This window comes from Anomaloglossus baeobatrachus, chromosome 6 (assembly GCF_048569485.1).
Source record: "Anomaloglossus baeobatrachus isolate aAnoBae1 chromosome 6, aAnoBae1.hap1, whole genome shotgun sequence".
Classification (NCBI taxonomy): domain Eukaryota; kingdom Metazoa; phylum Chordata; class Amphibia; order Anura; family Aromobatidae; genus Anomaloglossus; species Anomaloglossus baeobatrachus.
In genome coordinates this window covers 217,495,190-217,522,262 of record NC_134358.1, presented here as the reverse complement: position 1 = coordinate 217,522,262, position 27,073 = coordinate 217,495,190, and the positions used below count along the sequence as shown (strand labels likewise).

The window sequence follows — 27,073 nt, the reverse complement described above, 5'->3', positions numbered from 1 at the left end:
CAGCCTCTACAGGTCTAAGGCTATGTGTCCACGTTGCGGAAAATGCGCGGATTTTGCCGCGGATTTCTCGCGGAAAAGTCGCGGATTTCCCGAAAATCTGCAGCTCAGGCACTTCCCAGCCATTTCTATGGCATTTTGGAAATGCTGTGCCCATGCTGCGGATTTTTCCGCAGCGGATTTTGTGCGGATTTTGATCCGGAAAAATCTGCAACATGTCAATTATTGTTGCGGATTTTCATCCGGATTTTGCCTTTAAAATTGGGGAAAAACAAAAAATCCGCACCAAAATCCGCATTAAATCCACGGCAATTCCGCGGTAAATCCGCACCTTTGAAAAGGTGCGGATAATGCGGGAAAGCCGCGGATTTTGATGCAGAAAAATCCGCAGCTACATTCTCCCGTGGACACATAGCCTAATAGATCTATTTAACAATGCTTGCAATTTGTCCTGTGAAATCCGGTGACAAATCTGCTTTAGGCAATGTGCGCATGCTGCGGATTTGCTGCAGAAAATGTGTCTAACATTGCTGCAGTCATTCCCCAGCAAAACCTATAGGTATAAAAAAAATGCTGTGCGCACACTGCGATGTTTTTTATACCTGCGGATTTAGCCGTGGAATTTCTTCTGCGGAATTAATGTGCAAGTCACTTCTTTTCTGCAGGTACCTGCGGTTTTTGTCATAGATAATGGTAAAAAACCGCAGGGACCAACCTGCGGAGAAACCGCAGCAAAACCGCTGCAAAAATGCGTCAAAACACGGTAAAAACATGGGTGCGGTATTCTGCCAGAGGGTGCCGATTTTTCTTAAGAAAAGTCCATTTTCTAGTGCGCACATAGCCTTAAATAGCTTTGAGACAGATTTAATCTCATTTCAACATACACTTGCCTACATCACTTCTATAGGCTCTGCCAGCATTACTTCTCACATCTTACTGAGGTCACCCTAAGGCTATGTGCCCACGCTGCGGAAAATGAGCGGATTTTGCCGCGGATTTCTCGCAGAAATGCCGCGGATTTTTCATAAATCTGCAGCACAGCTACTCCCCAGCCATTTCTATGGCATTTGGGAAATGCTGTGCCCACGCTGCGGATTTTTCCGCAGCGGAAATCGTGCGGATTTTCATGCGGAAAAATCTGCAGCATGTCAATTATTGTTGCGGATTTTCGTGCGGATTTTGCCTATTCAATTCAATTAAAAAAAAAAAAAAAAAAAAAAAAAAAAAAAAAAAAAAAAAATCGCAAAATCCGCAACAAAATCCGCGTCAAATCCACATCAAATCCGCACCTATGAAAAGGTGCGGATTCCGGGGGAAAGCTGTGGATTTTGATGCAGAAAAATCCGCAGATACAGAGTCCCGTGGGCACATAGCCTAACGTTGCTGCAGTCATTCCCTAGCAAAACCTATGGGTATAAAAAAAATGCTGTGCGCTCACTGCGTTTTTTTTTATACCTGCGGATTTACCCGTGGAATTTCTGCTGCGGAATTAATGGGCATGTCACTTCTTTTCTGCAGGTACCTGCGGTTTTTGCTATAGATAATGGTAAAAAACTGCAGGGACCAACCTGCGGAGAAACCGCAGCAAAACCGCTGCAAAAATGCGTCAAAACACGGTAAAAACATGGGTGCGGTATTCTGCCAGAGGGTGCCGATTTTTCTTAAGAAAAGTCCATTTTCTAGTGCGCACATAGCCTTAAATAGCTTTGAGACAGATTTAATCTCATTTCAACATACACTTGCCTACATCACTTCTATAGGCTCTGCCAGCACTACTTCTCACATCTTAGGCTATGTGCCCACGCTGCGGAAAATGTGCGAAACTTGCCACGATTTTTTCGCGGAAATTCTGTGGACTTTTTAAAAATCTGAAGCACAGCGAGTCCCCAGCCATTTCTATGGCATTTGGGGATTGCTGTGCCCATGCTGCGGTTTGTTCCGCAGCGGAAATAATGCGGTATTTCCCTGCGGAAAAATCTGCAGCATGTGAATTATTCCTGCGGATTTCTCTGCAGGGTCCCATATACTTACATGCTTTGATAGCAGACACCGGAGTCACTTTCTTCCGGTGGAGCGCAGTGGATCCAGGAGCAGCAATGAGGAGGTGGGCGGGGCCTGCACGAGCTCCGGTCATGTGACAGCCGGAGCTAGTTCAGGCCCGCCCACCTTCTCCTGCAGACGCTGACAGAGTGACCTGGCCGCCGGAAAGCAAGGTGCTGCGTGATAGAGGTAAGTATGAACTCCCCCGATCACTGTAGCACTTGTTCTGCATTGAGGATGCAGTGCCGAAGCCATGGTACTGTATCCTCAATGCAGAATGCCCGCACCATATCTGCAGGACATTCCACAAGAAAACCGCAGCATGGAAACAGACAAAAGTTGTGCTGCGGTTTTCTGGGAGCTCCTGCGGATATAACCGCAGGACACTTTCCCCGTGGGCACATAGCCTTACTGAGGTCACCCTAAGGCCCAGTGCCCATGCTGTGTAGTTTTGACGCGTATTTTCAGAAATCTGCAGCAAAATTTGAATGTCCATTGCGAAGCCAGCAAAGTCTATGAGAATTCAGAAATGCTGTGCCCACGTTGCTTATTTTTACCTTGCGTATTTGGTGCAGATTTGGTGCAGAAAAAAAGAAATCTGCACCAAATACGCAAGGGAAAAATACTCAACGTGGGCACAGCACTTCTGAATTCTCATAGACTTTGCTGGCTTCACAATGGACATGCAGATTTTGCTGCAGATTTCTGAAAACAGGACCTAAGAGGCTCAACATTGCATATGCCTTCACAGTAGAGGCAACGATGAACGGTTTAATGCACAGTTTTATAAAGACTTATTGTTTGTTTGAACCAGCTATCTTTTCAGGATCCCACACGCATGGTTCCTAATACTGTAGGGCATGTGGAGAATGGACCCGATCACCACCATTTAAATGAGATGCAGCCAATCAGGTCGCGTTTTCCTCTCTATAGAGGCCTAATAAAATCTCCCTGGCAGCATCCATGTGTTCACTAGTAGGAGAAAGAGCATAATAACATTTCTGAACAGAACCTTATATCAATAAAAAGTTACTGCACTGGACATAATAGGACTCATTAAAGGGAATCTGTCAGTAGGATTTTGCTACCTAATCTCAGAGCAGCATGATGTAGGCAAAGAGATCCTGAATTCAGGGATGTATCAGGTTGTTTACTGGGTGCAGTCGTTTGACGCAAAGATTTTAGTTTTAGCATGCAGCAGGGTTTAAAGGGAACCTGTCACCAGATTTGGGGCCTATAAGCTGCGGCCACCACCAATAGTGGGCTCTTATATACAGCATTCTAACATGTTGTATATAAGAGCCCAGGATGTTATGTAGCATGTAAAAACACTTTATAATACTCACCTAAAACGGTTGCTGAAGTGGAGTTGGGCCATATGGGCGTCTCCTTTCTCCGGTGCCGGCGCCTCCTCTTTCGGACATCTTCGTCCTCCTTCTGAAGCCTGTGTGCATGACGTGTCCTACGTCATACACACTCGCCGGTCCCGTGCAGGCGCACTACAATACTTTGATCTGCCTTGCTCAGGGCAGATCAAAGTGCTCCTGCACAGGACCTCAATGCAGGCGAGTGTGGATGACATAGGACGCGTCATGCACCCCAGCTTCAGAAGAAGGACAAAGATGGCCAAAAGAGGAGGCGCCGACACCGGAGATTGAAGACGCCCAAATGATCCAACTCCACCACACCGCTCGTTTAGGTGAGTATTATAAAGTGATTATTATGTTCTACACAGCGTCCTGGGCTCTTATATACAGCATGTTAGCTTATAGGCTCCAAAACTGGTGACAGGTTCCCTTTAACAAGCTGCCCCCGCCCACACCAGGCTTTTAGTGTACATTTCCATAGACAAAAGCTGCTAATCATAGAGGCGGCAGAGTTGGACTTGAGCTCCCTAGTTGGACTAATGATAAAGCTACTGAAGCTTAAACTAACATTGCAGGTAAACAAAAACACATTTTGTGATAAGGGACAATGGCTGAAATCTGTATGTTAACCCTTACAGCATGCTGTCTTCAGATTACAAAGCAAAACCCTGCTGACAGATTCCCTTTAACATCTGTTATACTTAAACATGGCTCACAAGCTACAAATAAATGGTTTGAATTCATTGTTATTCTGGTTCCGTCATCCTATTATTTCTTCTGTCAATCTCAGACAGGTGGCATCCTGGTGCCATGATGAAATGCAACGAATGGAAAATATCATGTGACATCTCATAATAAGGAAGGTGTCCGTTTTACAAATACATTATACATTGCACAAATATGCTAATATTTCTGTGTCATGGTTGTAGAAAGAAGGTTGCTCCTGTGCTGAGATAATCTTATATATGTGTTCCTGTTATATACTGTGTAATGGCCGTGTCTGACCATACAGGGACATGGTCTGATCAAACCCCTTTAAACTGTCACTCCTAGGAAAATGTGAAGTGAAGGTGCCTGCAATTTAGCGGGAAGACATAAACTACAAAATTTTGTAGGTGGATAGCCATCTGTTCATTTTCAAATGTGTACTTAATATATTTTAGTACCATTGACACTTTTCAGGTCACCCACTTATTATAAACTTAATGTGATACGGAAAGTAAAATACTAGGAAACGGAGTCACAAAGCAACACTAAAGGGTGCTTTACACGCTGCGGCATCGCTAACGATATATCGTCGGGGTCACGGTGTTTGTGACGCACATCCGGCATCGTTAGCGACATCGCAGCGTGTGACAGCTAGGAGCGACGATCAACGATCACAAAAACGGCAAAAATCGTTGATCGTTGACACGTCGCTCCAAATCATAATGTCGTAGGTGTTTCAGTCCGCAGGTTGTTCGTCGTTCCTGCGGCACCACACATCGCTGTGTGTGACACAGCAGGAACGACGAACATCATCCTACCTGCGTCCATCGGAAAGGAGGAAGGAAGGAGGTGGGCGGCATGTTCCGGCCGCTCATTTCCTCCCCTCCTCTTCTATTGGGCGGCCGTTTTGTGACGCCGCTGTGACGTCGAACGCACATCCCGCTTGAAGGAAGTTTGTTCGGCAGCAACAGCGATGTCGCTGAACAAGTATGTGCGTGTGACACTGCCGTAGCGATATTGTTCGCTACGGCAGCGATCACCACATGTCGCACGAACGACGGGGGCGGGTGCTATCGCTCACGATATCGCTAGCAATCGCTAGTGATGTCGCAGCGTGTAAAGCACCCTTAACATCATCAACACCACAGGCAATGACTGGCTCGCCCGCTCTTATAAAGTCTCTTTCATATTTTTTTTCCATTACCATTTCTAGAATTTGGTCAAGGACTCTAATTCATAATGAATCTAATTCAATATGATAACATGAAAAACTTGTAAACCCTTGATAGGCTACAATGCACATCACAACCTCTGTATCACATTGTCATAGAGAATCATATATTTTTTAAAGCTAGTCATCTTGTCCCACACATCACAGGATTCATTGAGCCAAAAAATGTTATTTAAAGGGTTATTCTTGAGCTGTCTCTTAAGGCCCCATCACACTAAGCAACATCGCTAGCAACATCGCTGCTAACGAACAACTTTTGTGACGTTGCTAGCGATGTTGCTGTGTGTGACATCCAGCAACAACCTGGCCCCTGCTGTGAGGTCGTTGGTTGTTGCTGAATGTCCTGGGCCATTTTTTAGTTGTTGCTCTCCCGCTGTGAAGCACAGATCGCTGTGTGTGACAGCGAGACAGCAACAACTAAATGTGCAGGCAGCAGCAGCCGGCTTCTGCGGAGGCTGGTAACCAATGTAAACATCGGGTAACCAAGAAGCCCTGTCCTTGGTTACCTGATATTTACCTTTGATACCAGCCTCCGCCGCTCTCACTGTCAGTGCCGGCTCCTGCTCTGTGCACATGTAGCTGCAGCACACATCGGGTTAATTAACCCGATGTGTGCTGTAAGTAGGAGAGCAAGGAGCCAGCGCTAAGCAGTGTGCGCTGCTCCCTGCTCTGTGCACATTTAGCTGCAGCACACATCGGGTAATTAACCCGATGTGTGCTGTAACTAGGAGAGCAAGGAGCCAGCGCTCAGTGTGCGCTGCTCCCTGCTCTCTGAACGTGTAGCTCCGTGCAGTGGTAACCAAGGTAAATATCGGGTTGGTTACCCGATATTTACCTTAGTTACCAAGCGCAACATCTTCCACGCGGCGCTGGGGGCTTGTCACTGGTTGCTGGTGAGCTCACCAGCAACTTGTGTAGCGACGCTCCAGCGATCCCTGCCAGGTCAGGTTGCTGGTGGGATCGCTGGAGCGTCGCAGTGTGACATCTCACCAGCAACCTCCTAGCAACTTACCAGCGATCCCTATCGTTGTTGGGATCGCTGGTAAGTTGCTTAGTGTGACTGGACCTTAAAGCAGCTCACAGCTTTGAGTGACAGTTCTGGTGAGTAGCAGAGCTGAAGTATTTGAATTATAAAGCACAAAATCTGCTGAAACACATTCAGATAACAGTGATTTGTTCTAGAGTGTGGACTTTTATCACTGTGTTTACATATAAAGATAACAATCCAATTGAACAAGCACACAGCTCAACAGTCAGAGCCATGATTAGGAGACATGCTATGAAAGCAGCAGATGGTTGGAACTGGTGATTTTTCAAAACAAGAATACATTGAAGTGGTTCTTTAAAAGAAGGAATGTGTACATTCCAATGGAATTTTCTGATAGGAAAATGCTTAATGTTTTGCAACAGAAGTCAAAAGGAATGGAAAGAAAACGTCCAGAAAATGCTCAGCTGTCTGTCATGACAACTCCAGACTCTGTTCACATTGCAGAGTCTGGCAGGCAACCTGATGCACCTTAGGGTACCTTCACACTTAGCGATGCCGCAGCGATCCGACCAGCGATCTGACCTGGTCAGGATCGCTGCTGCATCGCTACATGGTCGCTGGTGAGCTGTCAAACAGGCAGATCTCACCAGCGACCAGTGAACAGCCCCCAGCCAGCAGCGACGTGCAAGCGACGCTGCGCTTGCACGGAGCCGCCGTCTGGAAGCTGCGGAGACTGGTAACTAAGGTAAACATCGGGTATGGTTACCCGATGTTTACATTAGTTACCAGCGCACACCGTGTGTAGGGAGCAGGGAGCCGCGCACACTGAGCGGTGGCTCCTTGCTCTCCTAGCTACAGTACACATCGGGTTAATTAACCCGATGTGTAATGCAGCTACATGTGCAGAGAGCAGGGAGCCGCGCACACTGCTTAGCGCTGGCTCCTTGCTCTCCTAGCTGCTGTACACATCGGGTTAATTAACCCGATGTGTACAGCAGCTACATGTGCAGAGAGCTGGAGCCGGCAGCACAGGCAGCGTGAGAGCTGCAGAGGCTGGTAACTAAGGTAAATATCGGGTAACCACCTTGGTTACCCGATGTTTATCTTGGTTACAAGCTTACCTCAGCTGTCAGACGCCGGCTCCTGCTCCCTGCTCGCTTCATTTGTCGCTCTCTCGCTGTCACACACAGCGATCTGTGTGTCACAGTGGGAGAGCGCCTTTGAAGAAAACGAACCAGGGCTGTGTGTAACGAGCAGCGATCTCGCAGCAGGGGCCAGATCGCTGCTCATTGTCACACACAGCGAGATCGCTAATGAGGTCACTGCTGCGTCACAAAAAGCGTGACTCAGCAGCGATCTCGGCAGTGAGCTCGCTGTGTGTGAAGCACCCCTTAGTTGCACAGCCAGAGTCAGGCGTTGACTGTTTAGTGCTCTCTGGTCTTCGGTTTAGTAGGAGTTAATTCCTGCTGGCTGGTGAATTGCTGCTGGGGTCGCAGGTTGCTGACATCCTATCACAGCTGCCTCCGCCATATAAAAAAATGGCAGAACCTAGCCTCAGATGCCGAAGATAGCTCTAGATTTGCTCCAGTGTTATCGGTCTTTGTGCGTAGTGATACAGTTGTTTGGTGAACTGTTGTATGCAATTTGGTGTGCTCTGGAAATATCCTTGTTACCTGTACTCTATTTCTCCCTGAGCACATATGGTCTCTTCCACTGTGTGTGCTTGCAGTGAGTTTGAGTCTTGGTTTTCCCTTGTCTGTCAGTATTTCTGGGATTCCTCACTACTGTCCCAGCCCTCCCCAGGGGTGTTAGATCAGGGCTCCTCAGGAGTTAGGGGTACTTTGCACACTACGACATCGCAAGCCGATGATGCGATGCCGAGCGCGATAGTCCCCGCCCCCGTCGCAGCAGCGATGTGTTGATAGCTGGCGTAGCGAAAATTATCGCTACGCCAGCTTCACATGCACTCACCTTGCCCTGTGACGTCGCTCTGGCCGGCGACCCGTCTCCTTATTAAGGGGGCGGGCCGTGCGGTGTCATAGCGACGTCACATGGCAGGCGGCCAATAGAAGCCGAGGGGCGGAGATGAGCGGGACGTAAACATCCCGCCCACCTCCTTCCTTCCGCATAGCCGACAGAAGCCGCGGTGAAGGAGGTAGGAGATGTTCCTCGCTCCTGCGACTTCACACACAGCGATGTGTGCTGCCGCAGGAACGAGGAACAACATCGGACCGTCGCAGCAAGGTAATTATGGTTTTCGCCGACCCTACACCGATGATACCATTACGACGCTTTTGCGCTCGTTAATCGTATCATCTAGGTTTTACACACTACGATGTCGAGAGCAACGCCGGAAGTGCGTCACTTTCGACATGACCCCACCGACATCGCACCTGCGATGTTGTAGTGTGCAAAGTACCCCTTATGGCTACGCTGGCAGTCCAGACCTGGCTACCATTAAGCTTACCTCTGGAATAATGGACAGCTTAAGGTCCCTAGTCTGATGGCCAGTCTAGGTGCTCTTAGTCCTGGTAACTGTGTCATACCCCTGTCTTTTTGAGCAGTTTGTCAGCAAAAAAAGCTAGCATCTTTTCATTGTTTAATGAATTTTAGAAAAAGTTCACATACTGAAATATACTTAAAAAAAACAGCAGTGGAAAAAACCCGTTGAAAAAGCAATAAAAAAATACCCACTAAAAAAGATTCCTCATGTTTACAAAGCTCCAGAGAATAAAAAGATTGTTGATACATCTTTTGCTTGACAAATGGATGTTTTGGAACTGCCAGAAACAGATGGGGTGTGAAAATCCCCTTAACGTTCACCAAAATATTCAGCCCCTATTGCCACTATGTGACTCAAACCATTTAGGTAAACCATTATTACTGGAGATTGCAGAATCAACTCTTTAGAATCAGGATTACCAAGAATTTTGGGACAAATTTTGAAAAAGTAAACATTTTTAAAGGTTCTTTATCTCTATTACCTTTTTGAATAAAACGCTAACTCTGAAGAAGGTGCCTGTTATATAATATTGATGAATGTGTGGTAAAAGATTAAATTCCGTGAAGTGGAGAAAAATCCCACATCTGACAAGACCAAAGAGGCAGATATGAATAAAAAATGTAAGCCAGCTCGGACTAGACGGCCTTAATTATTTCCTTGCTCTTCACATACATGCATATGCATGCAAACATGTCTTACACAATCAATGACAGAACAATTTATCACACATAACGCTGCGACATATGGTGAAATTCGTGTCTGAAAAATGGTGCTCTTCATTTTGTATTTATTTTTATTTTTTTAAATGGACCCTAAATTCTCAGCACCATTGCTATATCAGCCAGTGTGAGATTCTGCACTTCGCTTTTATATGGTGAAAGAAATAGGGGAAAAATCATGAGGCTTTTGTTCTTTTTTTTTTTTCAAAATGTACAGGGCCTTGAGCTAAATGTTACATAGCAATATATCTGAGGCAGACTCTTTTTTGTAATCTAAACACGTGCAAGTCCTTTGGCTTCCAGGATAATCTATGCATGCGCCTTTGTAGCTGAGGTAACTCCATACAATAAAGTTGAGAAACCATTGTATTTAGGAAATAAATAAATAAAATGAAATAAAAGCCATACAGCCAGGCATTACATCATCTTTATCTGAATTTCAGAGAACAGCGATTGTTTGTAGTCCTTGATATAAAAGGGAGGAGAATACAGTGTAATGAATAGAACCTTCTGCAGCTGGAGAAATGTCAGGACGGGTCCACGGCAGCTCTGGCTTGCATCTTTCCTATCTCTCTTTTATTTGACAACAGACCGTAATTATAAAATGTGTGATCTCATTTTATATGCTGCAAATCTGGAACCTTTTCCACAGCAATCGAAGTCAGGAAAAAATCTAAAATGAAACCCGTGAGCTGACAAAGCTATCAAAACGGTATTGAGATGCTAGACTGCATTCACACATGACAAGCCGTTTCATATCGGTGTACGATGCGGATGTTGTTCACAACAATATCCACGAGAATATCTAAAGTACATAAGATCAAATTCTTAAAATGCGTGTGATGGAACCTTTATACTTGTATTCATAAATTCTACATCTTTGGGAGCTATGAAGAGTTTGCATGTTTCTATGTTTAAGGCTGTGTGCGCACGTTGCGTTTTTTCATGCGTTTGCGCAGCATTTTAAACTGCAGCGTAAACGCATGCGTTCTGCTTCCCCAGCAAAGTCTATGAGAATTTAGCAAATTCCATGCGCACGTTGCGTTTTTAAACGCAGCATTTTGCATACCAAATTTTTTACAAAATTGATGCGTTGTAAAAAGCAACATGTCACTTATTTTGTGCGTTTTGGATGCTTTTCTGTCTATGGCAGAGCAAGCATCCAGAACGCATCAATTCTGCATCCATTCTGCATTCACAATGCATCCCAAACGCAGCGTTTTGGCTGCGTTTTGTAATGCACATGCAGTGACAAAACGCTGCAGAATATTTGACACGGCACAACGCAACGTGCGCACATACCCTAAAGGGAATCGTTCAGCAGGTTTTTGCTATCTCATCTGACAACAGCATAATGTAAGAGAAGCTGTGGAAAGAGAAGGCGCAAATAGGGTCTTACCCGGTATAACACATGGGGGTGAATGTTAGCAAGAACACTCACCTGGTGGGGTTGTGCCAGTCACAACCCCTTTGAAAACATGTAAATAGCGTGGGAGGCAGCGGTCCCGCAGCAGGGAGACAATTCAGAAGGCAGGAGAAAAACAGGTTTAAATACCAGCGTCTACACATTGAGTCTAGAGTCTACACATTGTCCTGAGGAAGAGAACGGATATGTCCCTGAAATGCTTAGACCTGAGAAAATAAAGAAAAGGGATTTACTAACATCATCTGGACTCCTGTGGTTTGGCTGGTATTTAAACCTGTTTTTCTCCTGCCTTCTGAACAGCATAATGTAGGCAGAGATCCTGAATCCAACGATGTATCACTTAAATTACTGGGTGCAGTGTTCTGACAAAATCTGAATTTTTAGATTGACATTTAGCAGAGCTGTAATAGCTGTCCCCGCCCACACCAGGCTCTCTATAAAGATTGTACATTGACAGTGAGGTGTCAATCAGAGGAGGGATGTGTCGCACTGTCAAGCGTATGCCTGCAAGTCCTAGAAATGATGTGTCCTGCTGCTTAAACAAACATAGCAAATAAACAACAGATTGGACTGTGACAAGACAGGAATCCCTGAATTTCCTGTTTTAACCCTTACAGCATGCTGTCTTCAGCTTACATAGCAAAAACCTGCTGACAGATTCCATTTAAATGGGAATCTGTCATGTTCAAAAATGCTATTTACCTGCAGATAAAGGGATATTTCTGCCTCTTTCACATGTCAGTGAAAAACACACCCATTTTTCACAGACTTGTTGAAGGTGCGTATGGCCCTTCGTGTGCCGTGATTTTGGCACTTGTGTGTTCTCCATGTGCTATCCGTGATCGCACACAGAGAGCAGAAACTTTTTACTCACCTGGTACTGATGTCTCCAGGGCTGCGGTCACACTTTCTTCTGGGTCCGCGGTGAGTGAATATGTAAGGAGCATAATGAGCGGTCCCTGAAGCAAGACAGCATCGCTGGAGACAGATGAGTATAGAAATTCATTTTATTTCAAAGACACGTGTTTTCACCACGTACGTATCACACGGATTACACCACTGTCTGGTCCGTGTGACATCAGTGTTGCGTTAGGAGAAAAACTGACTTGTCTCCATGCGGAACACACGGACACACGGTCAATGAGAAATCACTGATGTGTGTGCAGATCCATTGATTTTAATGGGTCTGCGTATGTCCATGATTCTGGTGCATATAAAAACTGCGTCATACGTACCAGAATAACTGACGTGTGAAGGGAGCCTTATAGAGTTAGAATCCTGCCAGCCATTCTTGAACAGCAGATTCAGGGGAAAAAAATCATTCATTCATTCATTCATTCATTTTACTCGCTTGAAAGGCTCGTTCAGACGACCATTTAAATCAGATGTGTGCTATCCGTAATCTGAGTGGGGTCTGATTTTCATAGATTGACTGAATGGAGGAAGTGGAAAACCATTTTTTTATTCTCCACCAGAAAAACTCACCCCACTCTGATCAGACTCTGTTCAAACTCTCATCAGAGTCTTATCAGCATAGTTGGACCATTTTTCTTAGATATGGAGAAAACGGTTGTGTGCACCTATATAGCGAGTAAAAATGTACACATCGCTTTACAGAAATCATCATCAATAGCAGTTTGGGGCTCACAAACTATACTCCCTTTAAAGTGTGTAAATTTGTAGTGTGGGAGAAAACCGGAGTACTTGAAGAAAACCCATTGAAAGACAAGGAGAACCACTGCACCACCATGCTGCCCCCAAAATGGGCATTGCTGAGATTACATTAGATGGGGAGAAATTACGGCCACTCTCATTGTATAGTGACCAGTGACTGTAACCACTTCCTTAAAGGGGTGGTTCACCCATTTTTTTTATTTTCTGTCGAAGTTCTACTTACAATTCTAGGTATTTTCTCCATTGGCTTGTATTTCCATTTCTGGCACTGAGCGGCGCTATGCTGCACGCTCAGTGCCTGTCACATGACCCCCTGGAGCTGTGGCCGCCGGCATCCTCTGACGTCCCGGCATTTCCGGGCTCTCAAACAAGACGGGTACGTCACAGGATGCCGGCGCCACTCAGATTGAGTGACAGGGCTGTGGGCGGTGACTACCGCACATCACAACCCAGCATCGAGGGGAGGATCCGGAGGATGTCAGTGTGGAGCCGGCGTCCTGCAGATAGTGAGGCACGGGGCGCCAGTGTGCAGTTCCGGTGGGGGGGTCTTCAGCTGAATCCCCCCCTGCACGTAAGTATGTGATCACACTGTCCACCCGCCCGCGCTGCTGCGATGTCAGGAGAGCGGCCGGTATCGGGCAGTGTGATCGTGTGCTCCTCCCAGCAGCAAAACACTGACAGGCATGTCACCGCTGTGCTCTGCCATCTGTCCTGCTGCATGGGACCAACTGTCTGCACTCTGTCACCTGCACCACAAGTCACAGAGTGGAGACAGTTGGTGACAGAGCACCTCTGCCCCCCCCCTCTTCTCCCCCCCCTCCCTCTCTTCTCCCCCCCCTCTCTCTTTTCCCCCCTCTCTCTCTCTCTTCTCCCCCCCTCTCTCTCTTCTCCCCCCTCTCTCTCTTCTCCCCCCCCTCTCTCTCTTCTCCCCCCCTCTCTCTCTTCTCCCCCCCCTTTCTCTCTTCCCCCCCCCTCTCTCTCTCTTCTCCCCCCCTCTCTCTCTTCTCCCCCCTCTCTCTCTTCTCCCCCCTCTCTCTCTCTCTTCTCCCCCCCTCTCTCTCTCTTCTCCCCCCCTCTCTCTCTTCTCCCCCCCTCTCTTCTCCCCCCCCCCCGCACGCTTTCTTCTCCCCCCCGCTCGCTCTCTTTTCCTCGCTCTCTCCTGGCATGGTCAGTACAGAAATCTCTCCATCGTGGAGGGGTGAGAGGGAGTAATAAACATGGAGTTCCTACTGTGTCTGTGTATTTATTTCTAATAAAGTATTTCTCTGTGTGATGTCTTTTTTTTTTTTTAAACCCTTTGTTGGAGATTCTTAATGGCAAGGTTAAACTTGGCCTGACATTAAGAATCTCGGGCTTTTTACCAGCTGGTAAAACATAGCTGGTATTAACCCCTTATTACCACCACCTGCCACCAGGGCCACTGGAAGAGTTGGATACAGCGCCTGAAGATGGCGCTTCTATGAAAGCACCATTTTCTGGGGCAGCTGTGGACTGCAATTCGCAGTGGGGGGCCCAAAAAGTTTGGGCACCCTGCACTGTGGATTCCAATCCCCAGCTGCCTAGTTGTACCTGGCTGGACTCAAAAATTTGGTGAAGCCCACATCATTTTTTTTTTTTTTTTAATTATTTCATGAAATTCATGAAAAAAAAGGGCTTCTCTATATTTTTGGTTCCCAGCCGGGTACAACTAGGCAGCTGGGGGTTGGGGGCAGCCCGTAGCTGCCTGCTGTACCTGGCTAGCATACAAAAATATGGCGAAGCCCACGTCATTTTCTTAAAAACGTTTTCAGGGAAAAACCTTTATAAAAAAAAATGCTTCCCTGCATTTCTATTGCCAGTGAAAGTAACACCAAGCAGCGGGGGCTAGCAGCCAGTAGCTGCTTTGGTTACCCTTAGCAATAGAAAATGCAGCGGGAGCCCACAAACAATGTGATTTTTTTGTTTTTTTATTTTTAATGAATTTTTTTAAAAAAAAAAAAAATCGGCATGGGCTTCGCCCATCGAGCACCAGAGCATTTTACTGCTCAATTCATTCCAAGTAATCAGATGACTCCAGTGTCGGCCGATTACTTGTTCTGTGTCCCCCTGCATCCATCGCAGCGTGTACGGGCTGTGAGGTCAGCGGAGTGGAGACAGTGACATGCTCTGCTCTGACACATAGTGTGCTGCATGTCACTATCTTTCTACACTCTGGCACTTGTTGTGCAGGTGACCGGATGCTACATGTCACTAACTGTCTCCACTATGGGACTTGTTGTGCAGGTCAGAGTGTATACAGTTGGTACTATGCAGCAGAAATCACAGAGTGGGGCAGTTAGTGACATGTATCATCCGGTCACCTGCACAACAAGTCCCAGAGTGGATACAGTGACATGCAGCACACTATGTGTCAGAGCAGAACATGTCACCAACTTGCTCTGCTCTGTCACCTGCGGTGCTGCATGTCACGTTTTTGCCGCGATTTGGTGCCTTTTTTGCTGCGTTTTTGCTCACTGCGTTTTTAATCAGTGCACAATGCCATTAAAGATTGTTGATGAAAAAAAAAAAAGGTCTGATGTCATTTCCTTATTCAAAATGTTCATTGTATGCAGGAGAGCATACAGCAGCTGCAGAACTACAAGGCTCAGCATCCTCCATTCACTAGTGTATGCAGGAGAGCAGACAGCAGCTGCAGAACTACAAGGCTCAGCATCCTCCATCCAGGACTGTATGCAGTTTTTTACCCAAAAAGAAAAGAAAAAATGACATGGGCTTCGCCATATTTTTGTATGCTAGCCGGGTACAGCAGGCAGGTACGGGCTGCCCCCAACCCCCAGCTGCCTATTTGTACCCGGCTGGGAACCAAAAATATAGAGAAGCCCTTTTTTTTTTAATTATTTCATGAATTTCATGAAATAATTTAAAAAAAAAAAAAATGACGTGAGCTTCGCCTAATTTTAGTGTCCAGCCGGGTACAACTAGGCAGCTGGGGATTGGAATCCACAGTGAAGGGTGCCCAAGCTTTCTGGGCACCCCCACTGCGAATTGCAGTCCGCAGCCACCCCAGAAAATGGCGCTTTCATAGAAGCGCCATCTTCTGGAGCTGTATCCAACTCTTCCAGCTGCCCTGATGCCGGGTGGCTAGCTGGGTAATAATGGAGTTAGGGCTAGCTGTATATTATCAGCTAGCCCTAAGCCCGAAATTCATGGTGTCATGCCAATATTAGACATGGCCACCATGAATTTCTAGTAATGATAAAAAAAAAAACACAACACACAGAAAAATATTTTTATTAGAAATAAAACACAACACAATTAGTGACTCCATCTTTATTGAAATAAACCCCCCTCCGCAGTAATCCTGGGTCAAGGGTCCCGCGCCGCCCAATCTGGATCCAATATCATCTGATCGGTTTGCTGGAAGGCAAAGCGATCAGATGATGTGTCAGGTTAAACTACGTGAATCACATGACACATCAGCTGATTGTATAAAAGCCGATTATACAATCAGCTGAAGCGTCAGTGCAAAAAAAAAAAATAAATAAATACTCACGTCTGTGCTGATTACTGGCAGCTCCTGCAGCGGAGTCTGATCCTGGCCCATCACTGCAGGAGCGGCCGGTAATCAGCTGATGAAGTCCCCTGACGGCAGGATCAGCTGATAGCCGGCCGGGCGCGAAAAAGCCGGCGACACCACGAGAATCGATCAGCTGATGCGTCAGGTGACTGCATCAGGTGATCCACCACCAGGTCCTGCAAGCTTCGTACGTGCCCCGGGGAGACTGCACACAGCCAGAGCAGTGGTACCGAGACAGGAGCTGGGAGCGGGCATGGCACCGGGACCCTGCAGACAGGTGAGTATGACATACACACACACACATACACACTCACACACACACTGTATATATACACACACACTGTATATACGCGCACACACTGTATATACACACACACATACACACTCACACACACTGTATATACACACATACACTGTATATACACACATACACTGTATATACGCGCACACACACTGTATATACACACACACTGTATATACGCGCACACACACTTTCTTCCCCTGGCTGTGTAGAGCTGCTGCTGTCTCTGTATGATTGATCTCAGTGCATCCACAGGGAAGAGGCAGGGAGGAGGGTTTGGGTGGGAGCAGAGTGGGTGTATTAGACACAATGGGTGTGTTAGATAAGCCAGACACCGCCCTAGAGCCACAAAGAATTCTGGGACTTGTAGGAACTGAACACAGGAAGTCAGAGGAGAGATTAACCCCATCAGAGCTGGAGCCAGCAATGACCGTGTGCTGCTAGTGCACAATAAAAGGTAATTTTGCTGAAAAAACATAATAGATGTGTTGAGGGGCACATATTAGCAAGATTTATCAGAAAAAAAAAAAATCAGTTTTGGTAACTGGACAACTTCTTTAAGTTTTTAACACAATTTACCTGCAGATCAACACTCATATCTGCAAGTAAATAGCGTTTTATACATGACAGATTCCTTTTAAAACTGAATCAGAAATCGTTTCTAACCTTTCACGTAACACATAGTGCAGATACACTATAGACAAAAGTATTGAAGCACCTACACATTATATCTCCAGACGCTTTAAAAATAGGCATTAATACAGTATGTAGTTGATTCTACCTTTTCAGCAGTAACTTCCACACTTCTAGGACATATTTCTATGAAACTTAGTAGTGTGGTGGTGGAAAGTTTTGCCCATTTATCCAGAAGAGCATTTGTAAGGTCATTCACTTTGGACCTGCCTCACAATCTAGTTCTAGGTATACGGTTGGGCAGTAATGTAACTAAAATCCAATGGGCAACATTTGGACCTGGGCCCCCACCTAAATGTTGGTCAGATGGACTCTTGTGGCATTATAAATCCTATAAAGACATGTTCACCTCTCTTGTAATATTGCTTCCCGCCCTAGCTCATTCTTCTACTAATGTATCCTTCCCATAATAATGTCCCCCATGCTGGCCCCTTCCAGTAATTTTCCTCGCCCTGGCCTCTTTGTGTAATAATGTCCCCTTGAGAGCACTCTTCCTGTTATGTTCTCCATCCTGGCTCCTTCCTGTAATAATGCGCGCCATCCTGTGCCTCTTTCAGTAATAAAGTTCCACATCCTGGTTCCCACTTTCTAGGCCCCTTACTATATTAATGTCTCTTATCATGGACCCCTTCCAGTAATAATGTCCCTCTCCAGGTCTTTTCCAGTAATAAAGGCCATCATCTTGCTGAAATATCTGCAGAAATTTGGTGCAGACATTTCAGCACCAAATTTGCATCTCCTGGCAGAAAACCGCACCGAAACTGCATCAAAACCATTTTTGTGCACTTTTTTTTACCAAGAGATGCAGATTTGGTGGTGAAATTTACACACCATATTCCTGCACCAAATATGCATTTCCTGGCAAAAAAATTGCATCAATATTGCATCAAAAATGCATCATGTTTTGATGTATTCTTTTGCAAGAAGATACAGATTAGGTGCAGGAATATGATGTATACATTCCAGCATCAAATCTACATCTCTTGGCAAAAAAAAAATCAGTTTTCTGCCAGGAAATGCAGGTCTGTGAACTGTGAAGTCACTGAGTTTAATGAGGTCACTGGAGGTCAGCTTATCTGCGGTCAAAACTGGAGTACCATGGGAACCTCCAGTTGTGACTGCAAATAAACTGAGTGACATCACCACTCATTGCTGCAGCTCACTCATTCTCTGCCTGAAGCCACAACAAGCAGACATGTTCTATGCACGCTGTCACTTTAGTATGTAGCAGAGCTGGAATCGTCGTGGGACCTCGAGTGGATTACGACGGAACTGGTTATTTTGTGGGTTAATAAATTGGAGAGAGGGTGGGTTTTTTGTATTTTATTGCAAATAAAGGATTTTCTTTGTGTTTGTGTTTTACTTCTTTTCACTTACAGATTAGTATTGGGGGTCTCATAGACCCTCCCCATTACTAATCTAGCGGTTAGTGGCAGCTTTAAGCTGTTATTAACCCCTTATTAACCAGATTGCCACCACACCAGGGAAATCAACTGAGCAGGGTAAAATTCTGGGATCGTTGCATTTAATGGATGTGAAAATTCTGGGAGGCTGGAGGCTGCTATTTTTAGGCTGCAGAGGCCCAAAAACCATGGGTCTCCCCAGCCTGAGAATACCAGCCCCAGCTGTTAGCTTTAGCATGGCTGGGTATCAAAATTGGGGGAATCGCATCACATTTTATTTAAATAATTTAGAAAGCCATATAGGCTCCCTCGTATTTTGATACACAGCCAAGATAAGCACATGGCTGGGAGCTACAGCCTGTAGCCGTATGCTTTATCTGTGCTAGTTATAATATGAGGGACCCTACGCCAATTTATTCATTTATTTATTTTTACACCATGATAGAGACAAACAGCTTCTGTAATTGGTTGTGGTCAGACACGCTGTCACACAGGGTGGGGGCGCGGTCTGTTTGCAACCAATCACAGACAGTGGGGCTGCCGGTGGGCAGGGGAAGAAGTGCATATGCATGAGGGTTAATGAGCGGCCCTGGAAGTAGTGTTACAACTGCACGAGAGATTAGTAAGTATAATGCGCCTGCTCTAATCCCCTTTGCGGGGAGCATCTCGTTGTGGCTGGTTTATTGTGAAATTATTTTCTTTCCACTTCCAGATTATGGCCCCAACAGTACTCACTTTAACATTCTGTAACCAATACCTTCAGTATGTTTTGTAACAGTAAGGTTGTGAAGGTCTTGAGACAGCTCACTGATTTTACTTATCATGAGATGCTTCTAGTATGGCTCCTTTTTAATGAGACACCTTTTTATAAGCCATCAGTTGAACCAGCTGATATTATTTTTGCAGAATTGTTTTCTAATTATTAATAAATTTCAGCTACTGTCATGACTTTACATGGCTTTTTGCACTACTTTCTACTTTCTTCATGTGTTCAATGCATTTTCCCTGGGTCATTTCTCATTATTACACATCACTAAATTTATGGACATCTATGGTTTGATCTCTTTTCCTGTGTGGATCAGATAGGTAATAACTTCTCTTCACCAAATAACCCACTCAATATGCTTATGGGACCCCTTCATTCAAAGGCAACATCATCACCTTAATATCCACAGTGAAAATGTAATAACAGAATGGAGCACACACAAAAATATTTGTTTAGTACAGCAGTAGTTTATGTAAAGGATTGAAGATTTGTCAAATATTCTAAGGAAAAATGTACCGTATATCTTCCTCACCTTCCAGTTCCCCTCCCTTGCCTGAAAGCTTGAGCCAAATACTTAATATTAGACAGTTGGATGGTAGGATGCAACAGTATCTATATCATTGCTATCATTACAACAAATTAGTAAAAAGTGATATCACTACAGCAATAAGTTAGAAGCTAATATTAGGCTTAAAGGGCATTTAGACTGGAATATTATCATGAATGAGTGCTGTTTAAAATGCTCATTTCACGATTATCTTCCTGTGTAAACAGGTTGCTGATCACCCGATATATGAGCACAATACTCATCAATCACGTGAATTGATCTTTTATGCAGGATAAAGGATCACCATTCTCTGTTGGGCATTGTCCTGTTACAGGACCCACACTGCCGAAAACAATGGCAGTCAATGTGCACTGAGATGAGGAATCTAGAAGTATTCATCATTTACTTTGGTCTGCCTGTGTAAATAGGCATTGAAATCAGGGGCGCACATATCATTGGTGCAGGGAACCGAGAGGTAAGGGAGGCCATTTGCACATTTGCACATCCAAAGCAGGTAGAATTGTGGATTTTGCGGAGCTCTTGAGTGGGCACAGGGCCCATATATTGTTCTTGCACAGGGGGCCTTTTCTGTCTGTCCACCAGTGAAACGAACGCAGATTGGTAAAAGTTTATGTATCGACAGTCGTATTGTGCTACTGGTCGGTCTGTGTAAATGGATCCTGTGTAGGCAATGTGAAAGTTGCAAGGTTGCCGCATGATTTAAGATTTTTTTTATATATAAAGGGGCATTTACATTGCAAGATAACTGGGAACAAGCATTATTAAAAACGCTTGTCTCAAGATTACCTTGTCCTGTAAACAGTGTGATAATCAACTGATGAATGAGCAAAATGCTCATTCAGTGGGTGAATTGATCTTTTATGGAGCATAAAAAAATAATTGCTCTCGCTGGGGCATTGTCCTATGTAAATAGGACTCATGCTACTGAGAACAATGGCATCCTATATGCACCGAGTGATCTAGTTGGGATCGCTCAGTGCGTATCATTTACTTTGATCTGCCTGTATAAACAGGCATTCAAACGATGGACGATCAGTAAAAATTTTATCAATTGGTGGTCATATCATGCTGGCGATTGGTCTGAGTAAACAGCCCATAAGTCATAATATAGAAATAAAAAAAAACCCCATAAAATATGTATTTACTGTATTTTGCTGATTGTAAGCCGTTCTTTTTCCCCCAAAACTGGGGGTAAAATGTGGATGCGTGATCTACCGGTGAGCTGTGGGGGTGTCACTTCGGTGGAGCGACTCATGAGGGTCACAGGACGGGGTGTCTTGGCGGCAGGTGCATTGAGCTGACTATGAGCTTCATTGAAATCGCCCACGGTTGTTGCAATGGAGTTCAAGAAAATGGCCCGTGGTGGAGTGTGTGCAGATTGACATGATAGACTTCTAGAAAATGTCCTATACGCGCACGTGCCGCTTTCAAGGCCATTTTCCTTTAGTGCATCTCGTGAACTGCGAGAGATTCAACGGAGCCTGCAGTCAGGTCAATGGCACCTGCCGCCGAGACACCCCGTCCTGTGACCCTGCTGAGTCACTCCACTGCAGTATCACCCCTGCAGCCCGCTGGCAGATCAATGGAGTCCGCGACACCCCCAGGGCCTGCAGTATCGCCAACCCTCCTGAGCCATAATACCCCCTTCTCTGATCTTGCAGCATCGCCCTGCCTCCTGTGACCTTTCTGAGCCACTCCAGCACCGCCACTCCCTCCTGGTGCGCATTAGGATTAGGACGCACTAGGATTATAAGACGGACCCTCATTTTAACATTAAAAAATATTATCTCCTATTTTCCTCCTCTAAATTTGGGGTGCGTCTTATAATCCGGTGTGTGTTATAAAACAAAAAATACGGTAACTTAAAAACTCGATCTAAACAATAGGTCATTTTCTGATGCCACACTCCCATTTAATACATGTGATGCCAATGTGCCTAGTTGACAATTCATGTCATGCCAATGATGCAAAAATTGACAATAAAATGGCTTTTGACAATTTGGCAACAAAAAACAGCCAACTTCAATAAATGAAAAAGATAAATGGCAAAGATGTATTTTTATTCATAAAGCTTTTAGTCGATTTACATGGAAAATAACTGGAATAGGAAAACTGTCAAGAGAGCTCATTATTTCACAGTAACCTCACCAAAATCCTTTTGTGCGCTGTGATAAACAAGAAAATGGCCTGCATGCACTAAACAGCAAATGAGTTATAAATTCAAATAACTAGTACAAAATCAATATATTTTAAATAATTAAGCATGCCAATTAATACTTTTTGCCCAAGCTTCCTTTTTAACCATTGGCAACTATAAAAAATGTATTGCTGCACAAATTATAACATTACACACAGCCATTTAATGCATTTCAAATCTAAAACTGATTGAAGTTTAGCAGTAGGGATAAAAAAAATCATTGTAATAATGGCCTGCGCTGAATATTTTATGGAAATCAGAGTCATTTATTAACTGTAAGCTCTGTATGTAAGCAAGAAAGTTAATGTGACCATAAACATTTTTAATGTGATTTACCACGGAGGCTGCCTCATAAAAATGCAAAATCAAATTAAAAATAAAATGTAAAAATCTTTGCCTCATTAAATCCCATGGATTGCTGTGAGGGATGGAGAAGGACACATCAGTTTATGATTTGCTGTCGATAATATAATTTGCTGCAAAGTAGAAGAGAAAAAAAAAAGAAACGCAAAATGCTGATGATATTAGAGAAGGTATATTTCAATTAAAAAATTAAGAAGACAAATAATAATCCATAAAGTCAATGGCATCTGTCATGACTAATGCTTCAGGATAAAAAATGCAAGCTAATTTCCTACGCTGTCCGAAATCTACAAGAAATCCCTTTTCCCACTGGTCTGGATATCAGTTATCTATCCTTCTATGATTGGTTATTACAGTAGCCTCTTTAGCCTAAGATAATTAAAAGGACATTACATTTAGAAATTAAAAATACAGTATATTACAAAAGTGAGTATGTGTGAATGAAATTAAACGCTAGGGCTGGAGACCCAGGAGGACCCCACTGCTGACACAGAGAGATAAAAAAGCTACACTGCAGTTTGCCAACATGTAGAGTATGTCTCAAAATGGAGTACACCTCTCACATTTTTGTAAATATTTTATTATATCTTTTCATGGGACAACACTGAAGACAGGACACTTTGATACAATGTAAAGTAGTCAGTGTACAGCTTGTATCACAGTGTAAACTTGGTGTTCCCTCTAAATAACTCAACACTCAGTCATTAATGTCTAAACCACTGGCAACAATACTTAGTACACCCCTAAGTGAAAATTGACAAATTGTGCCCAAAATGTTAATACTTCCTGTGGTCACCATTATTTTTAAGTCCTATCTTAAATCTCTTGGGCATGGAGTTCATTATCGCTTCACAGGAGCCACTCCTCTATGATGTAATCATAGAGCTGGTGGATGTTAAAGACCCTACACTCCTCCATCTTCAATTTGAGGATGCCACACAGATGGAGTATAGGTCTGGAGACATTCTTGGCCAGTCCAACACCTTAACCCTCAGATTCTTTAGTAAGGCAGTGGTCGTCTTGGAGGTGTTTGGGATCGTTATGTTGGAATACTGCCCTGGGGCCCAGTTTTTGAAGGGAGCGGATCATACCCTGCTTCAGTATGTCACAGTACATGTTGGTATTCATGGTTCCCTCAATGAACTGTAGCTCCAAACAGGAGGCAGAACTCATGCAGCCCCAAACCATAACACTCCCACCACTATACTTGACTGTAAGCAAGACACATTTGTTTTTGTTCTCCTCACCTGACTGACGACATATATGCTTGTTACCATCTGAACGAAATAAGTTTATCTTGATCTCATCAGACAACAGGACATGGTTCCAGTAATCCATGCCCTTAGTTTACTTGTCTTCAGCAAGCTGTGGGCTTTCACATGCATCATCTTTAGAAGAGGCTTCCTTCTGGGATGACAGCCATACAGACCAATATGATGCAGTGTGCGCTATATATGATCTATCACTGACAGTCTTACCACCCTTCCTCATCCTATTACCTCTGCAGCAATGCTGGAAGCTCTCATACGTCTATTTGAAAAGACAACCTCTGGATATGACTCTGAGCATGTGCACTCAGCTCCATTTGTAAACCATGATAACACCTGTTCTGAATGGAACTGGTCTTGTTACACCACTGTATGGTCTTGGCCACTGTGCTACAGCTCTATTTCAGGGTGGTGGCAATCTTCTTACTTAAACTAAAGGCATTATCACCTAGTGATTATCATTGCTTCACTACACTGTCATGTGCACAGCAGTCCGGCATGCCCCATCCTACCGTATGATTGACCCCTTACTGTCAATGTACAATCTCTATTGAGAGCCTGGTGTGAATGGGACAGCTCTCTCAGCTCTGCTGCTTTGTTAAATCTAAAAGGTTTGATTGTGTCAGAATGTCTGCAGCCAGTAATCTAAGTGATACATCATTGGATTCAGAATCTCTTGGCATACATCATGCTGCTCTCATATGAGGAAGCAAAAACCTGCTGACACATTCCCTGTAAACCTCATGCAGTCAGTCCCTGGTTGCCAGTTACAGCCACTGCTTTGTTGGTTGTTAGTGGCTTCCCCTGTGCTCGGTATTGTTTATCTGTACTTCTAACCTTATTGTCTGAATACTCCTCTGCCTTATTATTTTGCCTTTGTTTTGGATTTCCTGGTTTTGACTTGCCTGACTACCCACTTACCTTACGATTCTGCCACTGATTTGGACTTCCCAGTTTTTATGCGGCTTCCTGACTATCCCAGTGCTCCTGGCTGGCAAACCTCCACTACTGTCCATGACATGTCCCCAGGATGCTTACCATGAACTCAGCAGTCAAGTCAAGTTCCCTGCTATTGCCATTAGGGCTCAATATGGAATCCATAATGCCAGTAATAGGGAATGTATCCTTGAGGCCAGGTACCTCCAATAAACAAATTGCCCAATCCTTCTTTACCCTGACTCATTTGTTGGAGGAAAGGCCACCATAGATAGATAGCTGGTCCCATCAAAATTGGTGGTTTTGGTTGACATGTATTTCAAAAGAAGTCTTTGCTGTAATGAAAATATATTAGAAAAAATTTAAAGGGAACCCTTCACCATGTATTTGCCACCCCACCTGAGAGCAGTATACTGTAGGGGCAGAGACTCAGATTCCAGTGATGTGTCAGTTACTGGGCTGCTTTATCAGCTGCAGATCTACCAGTCTTCTGAATGCTGATATGACCTTGCCCACATGAGTGATTGACACATTTCTGCTTATGCACAGTGTTCAGAATATTCTATCAATGAGTGTTAGGGACGGGGTTAAACAGAGTTCCTGAATGTGGGGGCTACATGGCAGCAGGTTTACTACTCCTCTAGTGATAATATCCTTCTGATAAAACAGTGATATTATCAAATCTACATAAAGCAGCTCAGTAAGTGGCACATCACTGGAATCAGGGTCTCTACCTCTACATTATACTGCTCTCAGATTAGGTAGCAAAAACCTGGTGACGGATTCCCTACATTTATGCTAGGCGCTACATGATGCACTTTAAATATAACCTGGAAATGATGGGATTTAGAAGTGCAGAGAGCATTTCTGATAAACAGTTATGTCTTTGTAACTGGAATGTAGGAAATAATCCATTTAATGTATTTTCCACCTTATGTAAACTCCAGAATTGTATTTTCCATATGGCTTATCAATACTCCTCTGGATTAAATGGAAAATAACATCAACTGGATAAGATAATATCTATTGTATCAGGAAAAAAAAATCATCATTTCTAAGCATATTTTTTTCAACTCATGCGATTTTAGCTGAAATGGAGACCTTGAAAATAAAACTGAGATAAGCATCCTCCTAGCTGTAGTGAAAGGCAACAAAGTAGATGAAGAGGCAATTAGGTGGAAAGTTTTAGAAGCACAACCTAATTTCTTCAGGCATTTCCTTGTTTGTCCACTTAGCCCATTTCGGTGCTTTAATCTCTAGTGAAATCCTTGGGTCTATGGTCACTAGCTGATTCATATACTTAATTGGTTGTGACTGGGAAAAAAAATGACACATGATAGAAAGTGAATGCGCCCGCATCAACATGCATAGCTCCCTCCAGCAACTTGTAACCTTTCTGTGCCTTCTTCCATCAAACATAGATGATAAGGCTTCCACGATGGAATGGCTGCAGCGGATTTTAATTTAGTTATCTGCAGGAAACCAAGTAGAACAATATTGTCTATGAATAGCTTTGCTGGCAAGAGGGATCTTGACTCATAAACGGCTTGGAATATTATGGTAATGTTTTATGGGATTTTTCAGAGAGGTAATTGTTTATGTAATGGGCCAAATATCCATATTCTGACTTTGTGATAGGCAAAGGATTCAGTGTCACATCACAATCAATATTAAAAAGAATTCTATGGAAATTATTATACATTGTGGAGCACTGACTATTATGGGGCTTAGACTGAAATAGAAGAAATAGCGCAATCATATAAATTGGATTTACGACAAACGAGGGTTAATTTGTTACGTTACATTTAAGGCTAAAATGTGAAAAGTATATATATATATATATATATATATATATATATATACATATACATATACACACATACATATACATATACATATATATATATATATATATATATATATATATATATATATATATATACACAATTTCTACCACAGCTGAAAAATCTCAATGTATCAATACGAAGGCAAACATAGCTCATCACGGGAGGTATTTGCACAAAAAATGGAATACATAAAAAAAAACAGACTCAGGCTATGTGCACACGCTGCGGTTTTTTGACGCTGCGTTTTTGTGCGGTTTTGGCCGCTAAAAACGCACCATGGCAAAAAAAGTGGTAAAACATGCATGCGTTTGTACTGCGATTTGGTGCGTTTTTGGCTGCGTTTTGTGGCGTTTTTGATCTCTGCGTTTTTCCAATGCATTGCATGGGGGGAAAACGCAGAAAAACGCAGGAAAGAATTGACATGTCCATTTTTTTTTTTAAGCTCAAAAACGCAGCTTAAAAAAAAAAAGTTGTGTGCGGACAGTAAAAATGAAAACTCATAGACTTTGCTGGGGAAGCAAA

At 44.0% G+C, this 27,073-nt stretch overlaps 1 protein-coding gene across 5 annotated transcripts in view; it reads right to left on the bottom strand.

Annotated features, from left to right (window-relative positions):
* Positions 1-27,073, bottom strand: part of DCDC2 (doublecortin domain containing 2) — a 207,395-nt gene that overhangs the window by 22,906 nt on the left and 157,416 nt on the right. The gene's annotated exons all lie outside the window — the stretch shown is intronic.